This window comes from Macrosteles quadrilineatus, unplaced genomic scaffold, assembly GCF_028750875.1.
Source record: "Macrosteles quadrilineatus isolate MER2022 unplaced genomic scaffold, UCM_ALF_1.0 Scaffold_2__2_contigs__length_208266976, whole genome shotgun sequence".
NCBI classification, from domain to species: domain Eukaryota; kingdom Metazoa; phylum Arthropoda; class Insecta; order Hemiptera; family Cicadellidae; genus Macrosteles; species Macrosteles quadrilineatus.
This window is the reverse complement of record NW_026542595.1, coordinates 37,179,714-37,189,449: the sequence shown is the minus strand read 5'-3', so window position 1 is coordinate 37,189,449 and position 9,736 is coordinate 37,179,714.

The window sequence follows — 9,736 nt, the reverse complement described above, 5'->3', positions numbered from 1 at the left end:
CCTTAACATTTCAAATTTCTGTTGATTGAAAAGTATTATTTTACTTTTACTTAATGTAATAGTTCATGATATTTGATATTGAGCAATTTGCTTTTAACCCTTAAACTTCTGTTTGAAGATGTTGGTTGACATACTTTGTTTAACGATGCTCCCAAGTTGAGTCACTTCTAAACTAGTTGAAGCAAACATGGACCCCGCCCCGCCTTGAGTAAACTAGTTACATCAAAGAATCTTCACCCTCTAGTTTAACAGTTAGAGCATATGATTGACTTGGTTTCGTTGTAATAGTAATAGACTCCTCTATATTACATCACTTTTTCAGTTTTACTTGATGAAAATTGTAGTTTTAGAGAGCACCAGTTTAGGATATTTCATGTGTCAAATAGCATACAGTTTTCACTCAATCTTCAATTCAATGCCGTTGGTAAAGAAGCTCCAAAGTGCTATTTTATATTGATTGACTTTGACACTTAATAACGAGTCTATAAAATAGTGAGCAATATTAAAAACAAAATCCACTGGGTGCCTTCTAAAGATCTCACACAAATTTAGTTTTTTTTTTTTTATCTGAACTAGCTCCTCAATTGTATAAGTGTGAAATTGTCTACGGATTTGTCATCTTCTATTTGCTGGCTTATAAAGGAAGAAGTTACTAGGATAATAGGTTATCTTTATTGTGGGAGTGATGATTGATTGACTGGTGGTGAACCTTTTTCCTTGACGCTACTGCCACGCATCCGTGCATTTAACCCTTACTGTTTCGTTCCTCAGAGCCAGTCAATCTAAAGATCCTTGATGAACATCATTACGTGAATGAGCTCTATAATCCCAAAACTACTACTACCCAAAGAGTTCTGCTAGTGGGCTAAACAAGAGTCTTCAATTAGGGAAAAACGAGAAGGAAGTCTCCATCAAAACTGTTTGACAAGACTATATAAAGAAGTAAATTAAGAAGACGCCTCTATGACTCATAGAAAGAACTGTGGTGGTCTCTGTCGTCAGAGGAGTCAAACTAAAGATGTGCACGAGATGGAGGGGCAACAAATCAACGTTATTTCTTACAGTCTAAATGAGTTGGAGGCCCTGTTTAAGATCAAATACTGTGATTCTACCATGGTTGAGGAATAATGGATAGCGTGAGGAGGAACAGAAATATTTTTCCTTGCTGCGGTCGATTTGGGTACTTAGGCTGGTGTCGATTACATCCGAGCGCAAAGAGGCTTCAACACATGTCTTTGTTGGTGAAAACTCTCACAGGCAAAAGAAGTTGCAACTGAACTTCCCATTGGCGGGATCAGGAGATCACCCTTTTTTTTCATGACGCTACAGCCACATCTGGGAATAACTTTCTTTTCTAACTTTGTAAAAAAATCGGAGGAATAAAAATGTATACCACTATTTTCATTGGGGTGATGATACTACTGTATACGATTTTATTCCTCTGTTTCTTTTACAAAGTTAGTGTCTGCAATAAATAATTTTTATCCGGCTCTCCTTGTTTCTGAAATGTTAATTTGATGTACTTTAAATATGAATCAATTTCCTGTAATTAGACTCTGAAAGCAAAAAGCTTAGTTATAATTTACTCCAAATTACTCCTAACAGATTATTCATGCTAAAACTAAATAAACTTGACTTACAGATGAACTTGATCTACACAGGCTTTCTTTTAGAATCAATTCAGATGCTTTTCTTGAGCTGTTCTCATTGGAGATATATTCAAACTTAAAATTAATCAAACGGTAAAAAATGTATTTCAATGTAGAAATATTATGTTAATACTTTTTTTTTACAATGAAAAACTTTGTAATTTGATTTTTTTAATTAATTTTAATTACATCAATTCTGAGTTAAAATGAGTTTTTTAGCCTACATTAAAATCCCAATAACATTTACTTTTTAATATACATTTTAATCACAATAACTCCTGCCCTTACCAAATCCCGCCCATGGAACTTCCCATTAGTCAGTACAAATCTCGAGCACTTTGATCAACAATCCAACATGTTGCCTTGGTGATCTTTACTTACGAAGGGACTCAAACGGCTTGTCATTTTGACATAGACGTGAAAAATGTATTCAGGTGGGCTAACATGCTGAACACTGAAGACAGATTTTACAACCTCTCCGTACCACTTCTCAAATAAAACTTGCAACTTCCATCCGAGATCAATCACTCGTCCCGGGTTCCAGTCATCTTGGAAGGGATTGCCACGAAACCCATTGTAAAGTAGGTACATCGGGATTAGGATAAGACTTGATGCTTGGCCCACACTCAAAAACCAGATATTTTTGCAATAAAAAAAAAATTTAAATTTAATTATCATACACAAGGTTAAAAGAACTTAAGGAATTGTTGGCAAGCATTAGTAAGGATATTTTATTTTGTTGGGCTGGAAGATCTTCTGAGCTCTACCAATTTGGTGTGCAGCATGATTTGGTAAACATTTCAAAGTATTCAATCATTATTTAGGGTTTGGATGAAAATGTTAAATGATTCATCAAAAACTCTAGTCTAAAAATAAGAAGCACTTCTCATCGTTTTCCACACCATAATTAAAACCTTTGACATAAATGAACCATGAATGAATAAGAAATCCCAGATTATCGCCACATTGAAACTCAGATGTGATAGACGGCTGTTGGAGCGATTGACCTATTATATGATAAAGTAGACATGTGGAATTCTGCTTTTCTGTCTGTCCATGTTTCTTCCCTGAGAACGAAAAACAGTTGAAAACTTTTATGTTACTGTTGTTAGGTTTTCAAATCTTGTCTTTTTTAAACATCTCTTACTAACCATAACCACAGTTACACAAATTTAATCAATGACATGACAATGACAATGACAATGATGTGATGTTTGACAATTCTAAAAGTCCTAAACAAAATGGGTCACACAGACATTATTTCATACGTAAAGAAAATCAGAAAATTCTCAATCATCCAAAAAAATTCTTCAAGAAATTCAATTTTTTACAAGTAACCAATAACCAACAAATTCCAAAAGCCTGTCTCGTAAAAATTAATCTGTAAATTAAATTAAATTTACACAAATCCAATTATATAAACTAAAGTTAGGTATTTAATGTTTATTAAAGTTTAAAAATAAAATACTGTATATTAATTTCAGGATGTAGAAAGCTATATTCTGATGAACTCTTTTGAATAAGTATTAAAATACATACCAACATGGCTATAAATTTGAATGTTCTGGGATTGGCGCCAGAAAGTGGATGTTTTCAAATAAACAAAACACTTGAGAGAGCTTGCCATATAGCCTAGCGTTCATTGGTACACTGAAAATCCATTACAGTCTCAACTTTTCAACATAAGCTTAGGCCTACAGTATCTCAATCGGATCTTTGGTATCCTAAGGTTATTATACTCTCGAAAATAGGCCAGATGTAAAGTATTTTAGTTACATAATCTGTAAGTAGAGTCACGTTTGTAAATCATTAGGCCTACTCACATACAACATTCATGACGATTTGGTATTTGATGAAAAGTTTGTGTATTATTGTCTTAAAATCTTTCAACCATCACCTTAAACTCTGTTGGAAAATGTCATTAGAAAAATAAGAATGTCACTCGTCCTGACTTAGCTTATAGTAAAAAAAAACAGATATACATTTGAGAGTGTTTGTTTGGTTCTTCGTCCAGACAGATTTTCATAATTTTGGTCATAAATTAAAGTTATGGACCAAACGCACTGATTTGCCATCAAGCATCGGCATTCATTTGTATGATGTATATTTTGAGTTCTGCACAAAAGCAACTGCCTCCCTGTACATTTCTTATGGGAGTTAAATTTGGTTTTTATTTTCCGAGTTCGTATGGCTCTTCTAACCGACCGATTTTCATAGATTTTGATCTTAAATTAAAGGTAAGCACGCATGGATTTTCCATAACTCACCATCACTTTTTTATCTACTGTATTACTTGACCAAAAATTAAATTATTTTTTAATTCTTTCTAAATTAATTATGTGTTTCACCAGTTCTAACTACATCCTCCAACATGTTTTGGTCATAGAACAAACTTTCAATGAAATACCAGCTTTCATTTGAACTATTGATTATTAAGATCGGACGTACCTAAAACACGCTGCTGAATCACGAATCAACAATCATTATTATTTATTTTTGATGTCTTGGTCAAATCTTTGGTCTTGGTTAAAATACTCCTAAAATAAAGGCTTTCATTTGAGATGTTAATCGTTTGGATCAGTTAAGTTCAAGATACTGTATAACGCAATCAAAAACCCTATTTTATTACCATTATTGTGCATTTTATTTTTACCCGGGCAACGCCGGGTTTTGCTGCTAGTACTTATGAAGTCAAACTGGATGAAGCCCGTGGGTAACAGCTAGTTTAGTTTAATGGTATTTTCACCACACTCTGATGTTATTAGCTGTTTTACATACGTTAATTAGAGGCTGAAAGTTAGGTTTTGCTGGCCATGCCAGCTGTCATCGTCATTTGGGGACCGAGCAGGTTTTTTTACATCCCTAGGGCTGCAAAATCAGCTGCCCGCTTGCATATTAAATACACAAACAGTATCTATAGCATTGAATAGAATTCCTTTATTTTCACCGTAGTAGTGGCGAACTAGCAAAGAGACATCACTTTAGGCATGTTTTCCCCATAAGAATAACATGGGGATCATTTTTTGGCCACCAAAACCAAAAATCCTGATCTTTGCCTAAATATCCCTATATAATTGTCAAACCTTATTCCTTACTTATTCCCCATAAATATATTTGATATTAAGCTAAAAAGCTATTTCTTATATTTATTGACCCTTACAAGTGTAAATTTAGAGTAGAGGCAATAGAAGAATATGACGTCACTTGGGGCGTTTTTCCCCATAAGAATAACATGGGGATCATTTTTTAGCCACCAAATCCAAAAATCCTGATCTTCGCCTGTACACCCCAATATAAATGTTCAACACCATTGTATAACTTCATTACTATTTCAAATCCACATGCATTTACAAGTATATTCTCAAAATCATCAACTTGACAGTGCGAGGTTTGCATGTGCTCCCAGCTCACGGCGTGGGCATGCTCCCGACTTATGGTCAGGCTTCTCGCTCCTGACCCATGGTCGGTCGTCTCGTCTCTAGTGGCAGCTCTTGATTAAGTCCTGGGTGGGTGACCTCCTGTTGAAGTAATTTCTAGTTAAATTGTTTAACAATTTTTAATTTCTAGCAAAAATATTTTTGAAAATTTAAAAAATTTTGAAATTTTCGAAAAGTCTATAAATAGAAGTGACATTCGGGTGATATTTCATTCTGGACCATGAGGCCCACCTGTCAACACTGCTCTGTGTCGCTCTCCACCAAAAGTAACCTGATTCGCCACTACAATTTGATACATCAAATCAAGGTAAAACTGTGTAAAGTTTGTAATTTAATCTGTGATAGTAACATAGCTCTAAAATCTCATATATTACAAAATCACAAGACTTGTAATTTCTGTAAAACGAATGTTGTTGGACATTTTAAAAGACACGCCAATTCTTGCATAAAATGTCCATACACAATGATTAAATTTGTTGGTGAATCGATTAGAACTGAACTTAAAAATACTCTTCAGTCTTGTCCTCTGCCAATAAAATGGACTTTAGTAAGGAGAATCAAATTTATAAAATATTCAATGGATCAAAATGGACAATTAGTTAATGAAAAAGAATGTATTGCAAATTTTAGAAGCCTTACTACCTTAACTATTGAGAAGAGAGATTTAAAGCCTCAAATTGAAAATGCATTTTTAAAGATTGATGCATCCATACACAAATATCAAGCCCAAGGCAGTGGATGGATTTATGACCATACTAAATATTGGCAGTTACATGTTTACAAGTATAAGCCCCTAACTCCAAAGTCATACATTCCCACACCAAAAACTATTCAATCGAAACATGCAGTGTTAAATATAAAAAATGCTGATAATAAATGCTTCCTTTGGTCGATATTAGCAGCTTTATATCCAAGGAACTCTAATGAAAATGCTAATAGAGTCTCCAGCTATGTACCCTACATAGGTCAGCTGAATATGACAAACATAAAGTATCCTGTGAAAATATCTGATATAGATAAATTTGAAACACAAAATAATATAAGTGTAAATGTATTTGGAGTTGAAGACCAGAAATGTATATATCCATTAAGAACAACCAAACTGAATAGTAATACTCACATCGATTTATTATTATTACAAGAAGGTCGTAAATCACATTATTGTTTAATTCGTGATTTTGGTAAGTTAATGCTGCGGTCTACAAAATATGACCATAAGAAGAATTTTTGCAAGTTGTGTTTGCAACATTTTTACACTAATGATATATTAGAACGTCACACAACTTATTGTAAAAACTTTGATGCCCAACGAGTGGAAATGTCTAAACAAGATACATTACAATTTAAAAATTATAAATATCAACTTAAAGCCCCATTTGTTATTTATGCAGATTTTGAATGCTTTATAAACTCTAACAAGCATACTCCATCTGGATTTGCATTTGTTGTAGTAAAAGATTCAAAAATTATTTCTGAAGAGTTGTACAGTGGCACAAATGTTATGGATGTGTTTTTGAAAGATTATTTCAGACTTATGATTATATTAAAAACCAAATGGCAATATATATTCCTCTTCAAATGACTCCTGAGCAAGAGGTATCTTTCCAAAACTCAACACACTGTAATATTTGTGAAAAGCCCCTATATTTTGATAGGGTGAGAGATCATTGCCATTCCTCTGGCCAATACCGTGGAGCTGCCCACAATGATTGTAATTTAAATTATAAAGTAACAAAGAAAATACCAGTATTCTTCCATAACTTGAAAAATTATGATGGTCACATAATAATGCAACATTTGGGAAAGTTTAATAAACGTAAATTAAATTGTATAGCTAAAGATATGGAAAAATATATATCATTCTCTGTTGATGATTTAGTATTTTTAGATTCATACAACTTTCTGTCCCTTCCATTATATAAATTGGCTTCCAATTTGAACACATTTAGATTCATACAAAATCCACTACTACAACGTAAAGGTGTATATCCCTATGAATATATGACGGGACCAGATAAGTTCGCAGAGTCTCTACCCCCAATTGAAACATTTTACAGTTCTATAACTAAAGAACATATCTCTCCCAATGAATATGAACATGCTAAAAATGTATGGACCCATTTTAATATAAATAATTTACAAGAATATCATGATTTATATCTTAAAACAGATGTATTGCTACTGGCTGATGTGTTTGAGACATTTAGAGACCTGTGTTTAAAAGATTACAAACTTGACCCTGTACATATGTATTCACTTCCTGGACTTACATGGGAGGCCTGTCTTAGAATGACAGGAATAAAATTACAATTATTCAAAGATATTGACATGCATTTGTTCATAGAAAGTGCGATTCGAGGAGGAGTCAGTATGATTTCTACACGTTACGCTAAAGCAAATAATAGATATATGGGTGAACACTATGATCCCAATCAAGAGAGTGTCTATTTAATATATTTAGATTGTAACTCGCTATACTCAACAGCGATGTGCGAGCCGCTACCTATGGATGGATTTTGTTGGTCGAATGAGATAGACTACAAATATAATCAAAATGATGAGTTTGGATACATTTTAGAAGTTGATTTAAAATATGATAAAAGCTTACATGATTTACATAATGACTATCCATTAGCACCAGAGAAAATGAATGGCAAATTAATGCCAAATTTAAATGACAAAACTAAATATATTTTACATTACAATGCATTACAAAAATATTAGGAATTGGGTTTGATTGTTACAAAATACCACAGAATTTTAAAATTTAGACAATCAAAATGGCTTGCACCCTATATTAATTTTAATATTGAAAAAAGAAAATGGGCTAAAAATGATTTCGAAAAAGACTTTTACAAATTGTTAAATAATAGTCTCTTTGGTCGGACAATTATGAATCAACGAAAGTTTCGTGATATATATCTCAAGGATGAGTCACTATTAACAAAATATGTCACTAATCCAAGGTTTGATTGTAGCAAAAAGTTTGATAACAATTTACATGCTATACATTTAAATAAATTAGTTGTAAAGTTTAATAAACCAATATATTTGGGAATGACCATTTTGGATATTAGTAAAGTAATAATGTATGATTTCCACTATAACTATATGTCAAAATTTAAGAATAAAAGATTTCTAATGACAGATACAGATTCTTTAATGTATGCTATAGTTACAGAGGACTTTTACAAGGAAATAGAATGTGACTTGCACTATTTTGATACCTCTGGATATAGTAAAGACCATTTCTTATACTCTGATAAAAATAAAAAAGTCACTGGGAAGTTTAAAGACGAATTGGATGGTCATATTATGTATGAATATTGTGGTTTAAGACCAAAGTTATACTCTTACATTCCTCTAAAATGGTTATATGAAGAAGACAAGCAAGCTTTAGAGGTCAAAAAAGCTAAAGGAGCTGATGGTGCTACAGTTAAACATCTCCTTAGACATCAACATTATTTGAACTGTCTTGCAACTGGTCAAGACTACTATGAGAATGTGACAAGAATTAAATCTACAAATCATCATCTTCAAACCTTGACCATGAACAAGAAAGTACTATCCTTTGACGATGACAAGAGGTTTATTCTAGAAGATGGCATCAACACCCTTGCTCTTGGTCATTATAAAATTGATCAAACATAAATCTATATTTGCCATTATTCTTTGACCTTTCTTTGTCTATTACAAAAAAGCCATATTTAGTTTTATCCCAACATTGGTGGCAGAGATTTCTAAATTGGTTAAATGAAAAGTCATTACCAACATGATTGTTATATACATGTTTTAAATTTAAATCATCTTGTTTGAATAATATTAGGAAATTTACATTATCACGTAAATGTTTGTGTACTTTGCTGTAAGATTGACACAAGTAAAAACAGTTAATATTTTTATGTCGACCCATTGAGAAAAATTGTGTAATATTTTGACTATTTATGTCATCAAATACAACAACTGACTGTGATTTTACATCATTTAGTGTGATTTCACAGTCAGTAAACGTGTGTAATTTCACTTCATCACACAAACTAAATATTTCAATTATTTTTTTATATTTTTCTTGTTCTAAAGATTTAGATATTAAATATAAGTTTGTAAATTTTAATCCTTCCTTTCTTACAATTAAATTGTAAATTACAACCGTCTTCCCACTTCCACTTGGACCACAAATAACACATCGAATATTGGTAGGAAATAGACCCAACTTCTTTGGTATATACTCCTTAGTATGTGATATTTTAAATTTATGTTTTTGTTGAATAAAAGACATTTTTTATATAATAAAAATGGTAAAAAATGATAATAAGAAAACATGTAAAAAGGGCAAAGGTTTATTCCTAAAGCCTTACAGGGGTCGAGGGTTATTGAATACTCTTATAAATAACCTTCCATTTCCACTTCACATACCATCATATCAATACTGTGGACCTGGGACGAATGTACGTGAGAATTTAGCTAAAAATGTACCTCCAAAAAATAAACTAGACTCTTATTGTAAAGAGCATGACATATTCTACATGAATAATCCTGATACTGCTGCTCGGAACAAAGCAGACATGAGATTAGCAGACTTAGCTTGGACTAGAGTAACGGCCAAGGACGCAAGTCTTGCTGAAAAAGCCGCTGCTTATGCAGTGACAA